The sequence below is a fragment of the Suricata suricatta genome, chromosome X (assembly GCF_006229205.1).
Source record: "Suricata suricatta isolate VVHF042 chromosome X, meerkat_22Aug2017_6uvM2_HiC, whole genome shotgun sequence".
NCBI classification, from domain to species: domain Eukaryota; kingdom Metazoa; phylum Chordata; class Mammalia; order Carnivora; family Herpestidae; genus Suricata; species Suricata suricatta.
The window spans coordinates 30,727,710-30,742,784 of record NC_043717.1 but is presented as its reverse complement, the minus strand read 5'-3'; positions in this window follow the sequence as shown (position 1 = coordinate 30,742,784).

The window sequence follows — 15,075 nt, the reverse complement described above, 5'->3', positions numbered from 1 at the left end:
TAATTTGAACTGCTTCTGAAAAGACTGACAGAAATTCAGTTTATTCTTGGCTAGAAGTTGTACCTCAAAAACTTAGTTAAAAAAGAAAACAGTAAGTCTATTTGGTCTCTTAGTTATATTTTCTTTTTCAATTAAGATATTCCAGAAAGATGTCAATATTTTCTCTCTATTTAACATGCAGGTAAGTAGCTCACCATAGTTACTTGAAATTCACAGTTAGAACCTTCACATAACTGAATCTCCAGGCCACCACTACTCAGTAAAATTGGTTTTTTATTCAGACGATGACATCTAGCCTCCTTTTGTCAAAAGCACTGTGCATTTGGATTTTGAGTTTTGCATGAGACATACAAAATTGGAATTCAGATATAGAGTACTAGCAGATTCAGGAAAGATAAAGTAGGTAAATGAGTACATATAAATGATGGTATAAAAGCATCCAAAAGATTGGCCATCTATAAAAGGGAGTCTGAAAATCAGTCAATGGAATAGAACATCATGACAGTCTAATAGGTTCCTGCTGCCAGATAAATGTCATGAAAAAGCAGAGATATTTATCGAGTCTCAATATTTATTTTTAAATCTGAGGTCTATTATCTCTTATAATGGCTTTATTTAATTTACCAAATGATTAAATGTAAATAAAATGAAGCCATTTATCTTGTACAAGCTCACTCTGGTTTGTGATGCAGACTAAGTATCCTGACCAAAAAAAAAAAAAAAAAAAAAGCTGTGGAGTTGAGGCTGGCTAAGGGATTAACATCTGGATGTCTGTTCTTTTCTTCCTAATTAACCAAAACCGCATGAGAGCCATTGTTTTCCTATGGGTAAAAACAAAAATAAATCAGAGGAGGATTTGCTTTCCTGAGAACTGCACTTTTATGTATTTTCATTGTTCTTTTAAACTTCTTTTCCATAAAATGCTTGGGAGAGGAAAAATACTTTCAATCTTAGATTTATATCATCCTATGTTTATAAAGCTTTAAGGCTTGGTATAATATTACCTACCACCTAAAGTAGGGATTTATCTGCATCCATTAGGATTAGATTTAGCTGCTTAAAAAGAAAAATATGTTGAAACTTAAGCACAGTAATTGCTCTCACTTATTAAGAAAACTCAAAGATACAGAGAGCGATGTCAGCAACATACTAGAAAAGAAGCCCCAGACCTTCCTCCCTCCTGGGGAAATAGATCCCACAACGATTTATGAACCAATTCCTTCTGTGAGAACTCAGAAAGGCAGTCAAGAGGTTTCTGTACCCAAGGCCAAGCATGAAAACAGTCGCACTGAAGTCCATGGGAACATTTGTGGTACGCTCTGGCCATAGCCCGTCTCCCTGGCACAGTGCCATGCAATCTACAACAAACTCCCAGCTCCAGATTTACCTAGGAAGTGAAATAGAAGACTAAACCATACATCCAACGTTCTGACTTTTAGGAGCCTGCCCAAGGGCCTGGCTTCTGTTTCACCTGTCTTAGAGCACTGATGGGAACTGACATAGTCCAGGTGCCTGGAGGTTGCTGAGAACAAAAATGAGCCACACAGCATGCTGAAGCTCTAGGGAGAACCATGGTACAATAGACAGAGGTGATATAACTCAGCAGCCTCTCTCTTAGTGGGTGAAGAGAAGACTGGAACATGTCTCCAACATTCTGGATTTTGGAGGGCTTCTTGAGGGACTGGCTTCTACCTTGCCTGTTTCAGAGTGTGGATGGGCCCAGCATACGCTAGATGCCTCAGGGCCACTATGAACAAAAAAGAACTGTATGGAATGCTGCTGTTCCAGGAGGCCCATTGCGCCGCAGCAAAGGCTGATATAGTTTGGTGGCCTCTCCCTCAGTTGGAGAGGAGTGGAGTATGCATGTGACGTCTGGCATTCTGTCTTACTTGTCTTAGAAAACAGACAGGAACTGGCATACTCCAGATGCCTGGGGGCTGCAGAGAACAAAAAAGAGCTGGGAACGTGCTGCTGCTTCAGTGGGCCTTCATTATAGCAGATACACACCAGAGGGAGCAAGAGATTACAAGCTCCTGAAAATTAAAAAAAAAAACCCTCTGTAAATAAGAATCTACATGCACAAGTCCAAGAAAACACATTCACAAAAAAGGGTTGAAAGGCCTTTGGAATCTCTAGCTCAGTTGATTGGTGAAGGTATTTCTGTTATGAAGTTAATCTGTAAGGACTGGGAGAGTTGACTGTTTTTTGCAAATGTGCAAATACCAATACAAGGTTATAAGGAACACAAAGAAACAAGGGAAAATGGCCCAATCAGAGGAACAAAATGTATCTCCAGGAACTGACCCTAAAGACACAACAGTATATGAATTACATGTCAAAGAATTCAAAACAGCCTTCATAAAGATGGTCAAGGATCTCAGCAAAATTATGAATGAACAAAATGAGAATTTCAACAAAGAGAAAATATTTTTAAAAAGCAGACAAGAAATTTGAATCTGAAGAATGCAATAACTGAATTGAAAAGTTCCTTAGAGAGAGTCAACACCAGACATAAACAAGCATAAGAAAGAACTTGCAAATTTGAGGAAAAGATCACTTGAAATTGTCCAAATAAGCAAAAAGAAAAAGAAAGAGTGAAGAGTGAAGAAAACCTAAAGAAATTATGGACATCAAAAAAAAGGACCAGTCTGTGCTTTATTAGAATCTTAGGAGGAGAAGAGAGAAGGACAGAAAGCTCATTTCCAGATACAATGACAGAAAACTTCACAAATAATTGGGAAGAAAATGAACTTCCAGATTCAAGAAGTCCAACAGATACAAAATAAGATGAAGCTAAAGAATTTCAAACTGAGATACATTATAATGAAATTATCAAAAGTCAAAAACAAAGTTTGGAAAGCAGCAAGAATTAAAGTGGCTCATCACATGCTAGGGAACCCTGTAAGGGCATCAGTGGATTTCTCAACAGAAACCTTGCAGGCCAGAAGGGAGTGCAATGATATATTCTAAGTGCTGAAAGAAAAAAACTGCCAAACAAGAATGCTCTATTCAGCAAAATATTCCTTTTTTGCCATATCACCATTTAAAACTTAAATGAATTTCCCATAAAACAAAAGCTGAGGGAGTTCATCACCACTAGAACTGCCTTATGAGAAATGTTAAAGGGAGACCAAGTTGAAATGAAAAGATGCAAAACAGCAACACAAAAGCATGGGAAAATATAAGCATGCTGTTAAATATATAGACAAAGAATACTGTAATACGAAAATGGCAATGTGTGAATCACTTTTAACTCTGGTATAGAAGTTAAAATATGAAGTATAAAAATAACTATAAAATATATTAATGGGTATGCAATATAAAATGTAATCTGTTACATCAATAACAAAGTGTATAGTGGGGAAGAAATAAAAATATCAAGTTGTTGTATTTGATTGAAGTTGAGCTGCTATCATCTTATAGTACATTGTTAAAACTATAAGGTTTTCTTTGTAAGCCATATGGTAACCACAAAGAAAATACCTTTAGGAAGTACACAAAAGAATATGAGAAATGAGTCAAAGCATGCTACTACAGAAAAAGTCAAAGAAACACAAATGAAGATAGCAAAAGGGGAGAAGAGGGACAACACAATATGAGATTATAATTTTTAAGGCAATAAGTTCTTGCCTATCAATAATTACTTTAAATGTAATTAGATTGAAATCTTCAAGAAAACAGTAACTGAATGGATTTTTAAAGCTTCAATTATATGCTGCCTACAAGACTCATTTTAGATTTAAGGACACATATAAGCTGAAAGTGAAAAGGGGGAAAAGGATATTTCATGCAAATGGTAACCAAAAGAGAGCAGGGGTGTCTATACTTCTACCAGATAACATAGACTTCAAGTAAAATAGTGTTGTAAGAGACAAATAGTATATATATAACCATAAAATTGCCAATTCACCAGGAAGATATAACAATTATATATATATGTATAATATATATATATAAATGAAATACATATGTTTATATATATGCATCCAAGAAGAAAGGACATAAATATATGAAACAAACATGGACAGAACTGAAGGGAGAAATCGAGAGCAATACAGTAATAGTACCAGATTTCCCTATCTTATTTTCAATAACGAATAGAACATCCAAGCAGAAGATCAATAAGAAACGCAGAACTTGACAACATTATAGATTAAATGGACCTAACAGACATATATAGAACCTTCCACCCAACAGCAGCAGAATAAACATTCTTCCCAAGCACAGATGGAACAGTCTCCAGGATAGATTACATGCTAGGTCACAAAACAAGTTTTAAGCAATTTAAGAAAATTGAAATCACTCCAACTATCTTTCCCAACCAGAATGGAATGAAACTAGAAATCAGTAGCATAAGAAAAACTGGAAAATTCACAAATATGTGGAAAAGTAAAAGCATAAAACTAAAACTATGAGACACAATAAAAGCAATACAAATAGGGAAGCAAAAACCGCCCAACCAAAAAAAGATGAATCTCAAATAAAAACTAACTTTACACCTCAAGGAGGTAGAAAAAGAGGAATGGACTAAACCCAAAGAGATCAGAGGAAGAGAATTATAAAGAGTAGAGCAGGGACACCTGGGTGGCTCAGTTGGTTAAGCATCTGACTTCAGCTCAGATCATGGTCTCATGGTTCGTGAGTTCGAGCCCTGCATTCAGCTCTGTGTTGACAGTGCAGAGTCTGCTGCTCCAGAAATTCTGTCCCCCTCTCTCTCTCTGCCCTTCTCCAGCTCTGTCTCTCCCCGCTTCCCCCACCAAAAAAGATTAGAGCAGAAATAAATGAAATAGAGAATAGAAAAAGGATAGAAAAAAGAATAAAAGAGTTGGGTTCTTAAGAACAACAAAGTTGACAAACCTTTAGCTAGACTAAGAAAGAGAGGGGGCTCAACCAAAAACAGACATGAAAAAGAAGACATTACAACTGATGCCACAGAAATAAAATCGATCATGAAATGTCTAAAAAGTATATTCCAAGAAATTGGATAATCTGGAAGAAATGGATAAATTTCTAGAAACATATAGCCTACCAGAATGGAATCATGAAGAAATAGAAAATCTTAATAGATCTACAAACAAAATCCCATTGCTTCTTGGTCTTTTGGCTAAGATCAAGTGTACAAACAAAATCCCAGGACCGTATGCCTTCATGGGTGAATTCTACCATTTAAAGAACAAATGATGCCAATCTTTCTCAAACTCTCCAAAAAACATGAGGAAGAAAAAATACTTGCAGATTCATTTTATGAGGGCAGCATTACCTTAAAAACAAAGCCAGAAAGACACTGCCAGAGAAGAAAAGTACAGGCCAATAAATATAGGTACAAAAATTCTCAACAAAATGCTAACAAAATGAATTCAGCGTCACATTAAAAGGATCATACACCATGATCAAGTGGGATTTATCCCTGGGGTGCAAGGATGGTTCACTATACCCAAATCAATAAATAGGATACACCTTATTAACAGAAGAAAGGATCAAAATTGCATGATTATATCAGTATGTGAAGGAAAATCATTTTACAGAATGTGACACCCTTTCATGATAGAAAGGACTCAACAAACTAAGTGTAGAAGAAATTCACCTCAACATATTGAAGACTATCTATGAAAGGCCTGCAGCAAACATTACACTCAGTGGTAAACAATTGAAATCTTTTCCTTTAAGATCAAGAATAAGGCAAGAATGCCCAAATCAAATAACATTATTTTATATGTAGAAACCCTAAATTTTTCACAAAAAAAGTTTTAGAACTAATTAATTCAGTAAACTTGCGGAATAAAGAATCAACATAGAAAGATTAGTTGGACTTCTATACACTAAAAATGAACAAGCCAAAAGGGAAATCAAGAAAACATCCCTGTTTACAATAGCATCAAGAGGATAAAATACTTCGGAGGAAACTTACCTAAGGAGGCAAAAACTTGTACACTGAAAACTATAAAACACTGCTGAAAGAAATTAGAGAATATACAGATAGGTGAAAAGACACCCCATGTTCATGGATCAGAAAACAATTATTGTTAAAATGTTCACAGTGATCTACAGATTTAATGAAATCCCATCAAATGATAATAACATTTTTTTACAGAAAGAGAAAAAAAATAATCCTGAAATTCATATGGAACCACAAAGGACCTTGAATAGCCAAAACAGTCTGGAAAAAGTACAAAGCTAAAGGCCTCACTCTTATTGATTTCAAAACATACCACAAGACTAGAGTAATCAAAAATCAATATGGTCTGGCCTAAGGACAGAGATATAGAGCAATGGATTAGAATACAGAGTTCAGAAATAAACCCATGCATACATAGTCAAATGGTCTTTGACAGGTGTGCCAAGAACACACAATGGGGAAATGATCATCTCTTCAATAAATGGTCTTGGGAAAACTGAATATCCACATGTAAAAGAATGAAATTTGACCTTGCAGAACATACAAAAATCAACTCAAAATACATTAAAACTTAAATGTAAGTCCTAAAACAATGAAAGCTCCTAGAAGCAAACCTAGGAGAAAAGCTTTCTGACATTGGTATGGCAGTGATTTCTTGAATATAACACCAAAAGCACAAGCAACAAAAGCTTTGGGACTACATCAAATTGGAACCCTTGCACACTCCTGGTGGGAATGTAAAATGGTGCCACTGCTAAGAAGAAAAATAGGGCATTTCTCAAAAAATTAAAAATAGAACTACCATATGATCCAGGAATCCAAATTCTGGGTATTTATCCAAAAGAATCGAAATTAGGATCTCAATCAGATATTTGTACTTCCATATTCATGGCAGAATTATTCACAGTAGCTAGGAGGTGAAAAACAACCTAAATGTGCTTCTCTGGATGAATTGATTAAGAAAATGTCATATATGAATACAGTGATACTTTTTATTCAGCCATAAAAAGTAAAATCCTGTCATATCCTGCAGTATGAATGAACCATGAGGTAATTAGGCTAAGTGAAATAAGCCAGTCACAGAAGCACAACTACTATGTGATTCTACCTATGTGAGGCATCTAAAGTAGTGAAACTGCTTGAAAGTAGATGGTGATCGCCCGGGGCTCAAGTTGGGACAGAGAGAGATGGGGAGATGTTCAATGGGTCGTGCAGAATGGAAGTTTTCTAGAGATCAGCTATACATTGTGCTTATAGTTAACAGTAGTGTACTGTACTTTAAAGGTTTGTTAAGAGGATACATCTCCCATTACATGTTTTTTTAAACCACAATAAAAAAGCTCATGGCACAGAGGCAGGATTGGTAAGATAACATTACAGTGACACCAAGGACCTGGGGTGCTTTGTCTTTCTGCACTACTGTATTTAGTACGTGGCTTCCATTTTCTGAGACACTTTACAGCTGAAGATGGCAACTGTAGTTCCAACCACAAAGTCTAAATTCCAGGCTTGCAGCAAGGGGATGAATTGGGGGAGGGCAAAATGTTATTTTTCTAAGCTGAGTTAGCCCTTTGAAGGTGCCCTTTTTGAATTCCCACAAATATTTTTGCTTCCTTCTAATTGTCCAGAACTCAGTCATATTGCCCTATCTTAAGGATGACTGGAACATAGTCTTTTAGTTGGATGTATTGCCACTCTACATAAAACTAGGGTTTTATTACTAAGGAGTAAGGGAGAAAGGATGCTATTGTAGGCTCCATATAGCCTGTATGGTTATATGGTGCATATACCCACACATTACAGTATATTAGCCTCTTCCAGGAGCTATGATCCTCTGGCCTTTTTACAAGAATTTCCCTGGAAATGCAGCTTACTGTGAATCTAGAGTTAGGGCATGAGAGGACATTTACATTTGTTAAAATATCTTTGTCTGTAATGAGCAGGCTCTGCCTATCCCAGTTTTATCTTCTAGAAAAATTCTAGCAACAGAGCAGTATGGAAGAGCTGGGTGAGTGTGGCACAGGAGGTTTGGACTAGATAGCATTCCTGGAGAAAGTGATGCTGTCAAGTTAGTATTCACAGTACTAAAGGAAATGGATGATTTCTTCAGACTAAAGTTTGCCAATTCCCTCAATTATTACCCTTAAAAATTGGTTTCCAAATGCTTCTGGATCTCCTGGGAATTGCCAGTGTCAATAATCCTTAAGAGTCAACCCTTCAAAGCAAACTAACTGTGGTCTGTGGAGGCTATTGCCAGTTGTTTGGGCTGCACACAAGTTCATTTTCATCCTCTGAGGAATTCACACTTCATGAATTTTAGTGAGAAGCAAAGCCTACCTCCTCCTGTAGAATTAAAAATACCATATTCAGATTCTCTGCAGCATTCTTTGCATTGAGAATGTGAGTATAAAACTACATTTTGCTAATCAGATACATTTGTCAGTGTGTTCAGTCTTTGAAGTGAAGCCAAGGATGCTCAAAAGCATGAGATTCATCTCAGATGGAAAGTATAGTTGTATCAAGACAGAGTTCCCAGGACCGGAGAGACAGGGTTCTAGTAGCAGCATGTAATGTACAATACCACTGCACTTGTGGCAGAAGCTTTAGTATCTACTGCAGACTGATGGTGACAGCTGAACCTTCAATAGGTTCTGTGGGGTCCTTTAGGTCAGTGTCCATGGCCCTTATTTTCTGTGTCCAGCCTCCTACCCCTCCCAGAGTTTCTAGGAGCTACCCAATTCCCTGTTAATAAATCAGTTCTCTGTTCAACTCAGTCAAAGTTGTTTTCAGACTGGCATAACCTCCAATCTCTGTAAGTGTTTAGAGTTTCTATTTGCTCCTGATCTTTGTTGTTCTAACCTTTTCAATTTGACAATTTTCCTCAATGGAAAATAGTAGAAATGGAATAGTGTGGGCTTTCCTTCTATCCTCTGTTATGACCCAATGAATACTCCTGTAATTTCCTTCTATCTTCTTGCTGAGAAAATAATTTTTTAAAAAGAATCATGTCTTCTTTTTGTATGTTTACTTAATGAGACTAAACAGTCTGTGTCTTCCTAATGCCATTCTTTTTTTTAAGGTTTATTTATTTATTTTGAGATAGCATACATGTGAGCAGGGAAGGGGTAGAGAGAGGGAGAGAAATCCCAAGCCAGGCTCCATGCTGTCAACACAGAGCCTGACAAGGGCTCAAACCCACTAACCGTGAGATCATGACCTGAGCCAAAATCAAGAGTTGAACACTTAACCAGCTGAGCCACCCAGGTGCTCTGCTAATGCCATTCTTAAGGCTTCATGATACTCCTAATTATTCGTTTGGTTAGGTCCTCTATCTTGTTTTTATCTTTAAAAATTTTTTTTTGCTCAGCAAATTCCCTGTGTAACTACATTGGTTTCTTTTGATGCTTCTTCTGTATTAGACAGGACCCAATTCAACCTCTCTACTTGAATTTCAATGAAAGGGAATTACAGGCTCATAACCGAAATATCCGGCCCTGGCTAGAACCAAGTGCTAAACTAGCGATGGTAATTTCTCTCTCTGTCCCCCTCTGTCTCCTCACATTCTTCCCTGCACTCTTCCCCCTAAGTTGGATTCATTCTTAAGCAGGCTCTTTCCTTGTGTTGACAAAAATAGCTGCCAGTAAACAGTGGGGACAGACGACAGTTCTACAAGTTAGCAAACCTAATAAATTTTAAACAAAATGTTGGCTCTCTGGCTTGATTTGGGTCACATGCCCATAACACAACAAATCTGATTGGTCACACTTTAGTCATATGTGCATGTGTGGGATCAAATTACATGTTCTGGGAGTGGAAGAGAAGTGATTCTCCAGTGGAAATTAAGAGTATTGATTTCAAAGCACAAAGTAAAGGATGCTGGCCAAACAAAATATCCCAAAACTCTTTTTAGTCTTTCACCCCCATGCTTAGAGCACAGCTGTAGGAAGGGTTTATTTCTGTTTTTTTCTGTGAAAATTTTGAAATCCTTGCTTCCCAAATTTGTATCCAGATATATCCAAGGCCTAAGTCAGGCAATTTCTAAGACAAGATAATAATATTCTTCAGATCCCTAACACGTTTACATCACCATCAATTCCAGTTCTTTAGAATTAAATCAAAAGAAGCAGTCCCTTTGTTACCCTCACTTTCCATTGACAGTTGAAGCCTTCACCAGGAGTAGACAGAAATTATCAGATATTAGAATGGGGTTTCTGAAAGCACCTGGTGGCTGAAAATTTCCCTGATCACTGAGCCAGTTATGCCATAATGTTAAGCTAATTGGAAAGCAGGAGAGGTAAAGACAGTTCAAACTCTCAATCTCTTCCAACTTTTACCTCTATATTCTTTTTTGCCAAGAAGGAAGGATCAATATCAGTTTTAGTTCTGGTTTTGCCACACACTAGCACGTAACTTGGGCACATCTTCTTAGTAACTTCTTTGTATCTCAGATTTTTAAGAATTTCAGAAGTTGGTTTCTGCCAAAGTGTGGTACGGTATAAGAAAATAATTTACAAATAAGAGACTCTGGAATCCTGGCTGTGTTTATTAGAATGCTTTTGGTGTTGGTGACAAAAACCTAAATCAAGCAAATTTGGGCAATAAACTTAAGCAACTTACTGGTTTACAAAACCAAGAGAAGAACAGAGAGATAGCTAGGCCTCAGGAGCAACTAGAGTTATGGACTTGAGTATTTCTAGGACAGTCTCATTCTGTCTCTATCCCCTTCTTCAAAATGTAGGGAAATATGGTAGTCTCACCATTCATAATGTTCACCATCAAAGTAAAACTGAAATTTACTCTATCTAATTTAATAAGCTCCTACTGTATGACCAACACTATTTGAAGTGCTAAAGCTACATCAGAGAACAAAACAGAGTTCCTGCTCCTTATGGACCTTCCAGTCCAGGGGCACCAGATTTAAAATTCTAAGGAATAGCTTTGATAGGCTCTGTTTAAGTCATGGACTCACTCCTGGGCCAATCGGTGATGGTCAAGTAGAGCTCCATAAAAGGAGCGTTCTATCTCCAAAAATGTGGGTTCATTCAGTGGATCCTGGGAATTGGTATTTTTTTTTTTAGGAAATTGCATTTTTAACAAGCCCTACCCACCAGTTCTGATTTGGGTGACTCTTGAAACCAAGACACACTTTTCTCTGGCGCAGAGGCACCATCATTTTGGCATTTGTTTAGAATGTCACCCCTCTATTCGCATGCTCTAATGCCAGGAAATGTGTTCTCCTCCAGCAACACTGGCTGGATCTTTGACAATAAGGGCCAACCATAACAAGAAATGAAGTAGATTTACTGAAGAAGTAAAACAGCAACAGCCACATTGAAACAATTGTGGACTTTGGTAAAGAGCTGGCATGAGGCAACAACTCAGGCATGGGGAAGCTTCTGGAAAAATGACTTTATCACATGTGACAGGTGATGAAAAATCCTTTAGGTCTTTGGAATTTCTGCAACTGCTTGTTTTTTTTTTTCAAGCCACATGTTTAGCCAAGCCTAATTTGCATGGAAATTGGTTGAAGGTGGAGATCAATTTTATCTCTAATAAGATGACTTCTGAAATTCAGTGTACAAGTGCCTGATCAGAAGAACATTCTAAGGCACTGCAGGTAACTGAGTTAAAGCAAACAGACTTTGGAAGGGCTGCTTCCCTTATTTGGAGAGCTGTCATTGCTGGGAAGTGATGAGAAGGGGCATTTTGCAGGCCAGCCAGATTGTGAGGCTCATTTGCCTGCTGTGAGAATTTTGCATGCAAGGGTCCCAAATGGGGCTTAGCTGAAGGATGTTAGGGAAACAGAAAAGGAATTGGATAGGACTGGATTGGATGGCAAAAGGAAGAGACCTGATGAAACCTTTTATCTCCTCTTTTATTTCTAATTATGGCTCTTTGAAAAATCTGTGTCAGATTATATTTGAATAATTTTAGTAGTCATTAGTCATAAAATGGTCCAAGAGAGAGATTCTGTAGTGGTATAATTATTTTCACCATCTCTTACGTTAAAAGCCTTTTGACGATGAATTCATTTTAAAGAAAAATTTACTTGGTTATTTCTAAGTTATAAGATGTTTAAATACATGTTCTCCCTGCCTCAAACAAAAAAATCCTTTAATTACATATGGTTTAAAGTTTTTGACTATTCTTAATTAACGTACATGTCTATAAAATGTGTGTGTATCCTATGTGGTTTGAAAAAATACAAACAACATTAATGAGTTTATATTCTACGTGGGTTGTCTATGAGACGTTGTGGTCTTGGGGAGGGAAGGGAACAGGGAACACAAAAGGAATAAAACATTTCCCCTTCTTAAGGCCCCCTTAACCAACGGGAAATACAGGTGTATAAAGAATATAAACGACTAGTTGATAAAGGCAAAATAATATATAGGCTGAAGGGTGCTTAGTGTGTAAAATTCTGTGTGTGTATTTATATATTTCTATGGAAATATAGCATTAAAATCTGCCTTAGGTCATGATCCTAAGAAACAGAGCCTGAGAAGACGATTTGCATACAAGCGACTTATTAAGGACATGCTCCTTACTGGCAGGGTGCGGTATGGAGGAGGTGAGCTGAAGAAAGGCACCGATAATGAGAAGTATAAACGGAAAAGAGAAAAAGCTAAGTTACGATGCCATTTGAGGTCAAATTATATAAAAAGTAGCTTCAGCCTGTTTTGATGAGGGAGCTCTGGAGTGTAAATTACGCTTTTCAGAGTTGTTGCAACATGAAGCAGGGAGGCTGTGTTTTCATGCCACATCCACAGTCATTGCAAAGCATTTCCCATAGCCTGAGGGGAGTCCTCCCCCGAAGAAGAGCAGCAGGTGTTAGCATGGCTGTTGAAAGCACACCAGAGTTAAGGTGGGGACACAGAAAAACCCATAAGAAGGGATCGCTGAGCCCTCTAAGGCAAGTGTAGGCTATTTTGCCTAATTGCAAAATATCATCTGTTGTAAGATATTATAATATGATACTATTTCTACTTAATCCTACTAAGGAGTCATGCATTCATGTTGTTATGCCCTTCTGTGGGCACTTAAAACATATAATGTCTTAGAGTAGATATTTAAAATGATTGACTGTTGAATGAATGAGTAGATTAATTAATGCACAAGAACAGATAAAAGTCAGATTCTCACAATAAGAAATTTTCCTTGGGAGCCATATATATGAAATAAGAGTCTATGGCTTGGAAGGCTTTAAATAATGCATTATTTAAAAATTTTCCTTTAAACAGTAAATGCTTCATAAAAAAATCCATCTCCTACTCAATCAGTTTAAAACCCAGATGCTTTCTAGTGGTTTTTTCTTCTGCCTGAATAAAACCTCTACCATGCACTTGGCAAAACTCCATGAGAGGAGATGGTTCTCTCTTTCAATTATTGATTCATTTTATATGTATTTATGGAGGGCCTAGGAATTCAAGGACATGTCCCTCTCCTGAAAGAGCACATGGTAGGAGGAAGCACAGTCTCACGGCAGATGAATTATCACAGAAAGCCACATGCAGGAGGGACTCCTCACCTGAGGATACTTAGCATGAGGCCCCTCAGTGAATTGCTACTTGAATGCTAAGTTGGCCTTCGCCAGGTGGGGAAGGAAGGACATGGACATTCTAGTCAGGGAGATTGTCCATTTGCATGCAGGAATAATAATAAGTAGCTAACATTTATTGAGGGCTTCCCTTGGGAGGTCATTACAAGCATGCATCTCTCTACTCGTGGACACAAAAGACTGTCCATACACATGACCTTAAAACAGAAAACATTAAATATTAAACTAGTGACTGACTACCTACCTCCAACATAGGTAAACTGCTGATTTCACCTATAGGTCACACTCATGACCTTGGACTTATTAACTTCAGTCATTCATTTGAGAACTCTAGAACCACACTTCTCAACTTTTAATATACATGTGAATAATCTAAGGATCTTGTTAAAATGCAGATTCTAATTAGTAAGTTTGGGGTGGAGCCTAAGATTCTGTACTTCTAAAAAGTTCTTAGGTAATGCTGATGCTTCTGGTTTATGGACCATTTTGAGTAATAAGACTTTAATTCACTGGCTGCACATTGGAATCACCATACAAACTGCTGAGACCTGGATTCCACCCATGTAAATTCTGATTTAATGTGTCAGGGGTGTGGCATGAACATTGGAATTTTTAAAAATTCCCAGTGGATTCCAATTAGCAGCAAAGCTTTAGAACCACTATAATAAGTTATAAATGCACAGGTAAATGACTAAGAAGTATTTCTGACATGTGGACAAAGCCCAGTTCAGAGAGGAAAAAGATGATTTTGTAAAATGGAAGAACTATCACTTCTGATTGGAATGGAATAGTTAACATATTTAAACAGAAAATTAGCAAGACATGCAAATGTTTCATATTGCAATAGTCATTCATATTAACAACTTAGTAATTGGAATTGTAAGTGTATCCTTTAAACATTTACATATATTATAATACTGAATTCTTAGTAAAAATATTTTTCCATTTAGAAAAGCAGTATGTGCTGATGGTAGAAACTTTGAAAACTATAACCCATAACTCAACATATAGAGAAATGTAACATTTTCACATATTTCTTTTATAATTTTTTATGCCTTTACAGAGGGTGTCTTGATTTTAAGAAAACTGAAATTACAGTATTTTTTTTTATTAAAATCACTTTAAAAGTATAATTTTTAATGCCTGCATTTCTCTATTATTGTTTATCTAGTGTTTGATTACATTTTGTAAGCCAAGATGGGACATAATATTTTTCCCCTTCTTTGGCAGAGTAGTTTATCATAATATATGTCACAGCAGAACTTTAAGTAGTTCAATTAAATAATTTTTACTACACCGCCATTCTCTCTCATTTCTAAAAGCAAAGACTTGTGAAATCTCAATATGAAAATTATGTAACTCTATAAATGACAGCACAACTAAGCTATGATACAGGAATATTTTTGTTACTGTTAGTGCGTTGGATTTTACTTTCCCTTTGGACAAATGGGGCTTAGCTTAAAAACACATAGCGATTTCTTATCTTGCTTGGTTATTCATACATCTAGTTGCTAATTTGGATGTTGGGACTGCTGCCAAGGAGATATATAGAAATTGCTCAAGACCTGATAGATGCTTAAAATAGCACAAGCCAAGAGATGGAAATAGCCTTTGGTAGAGA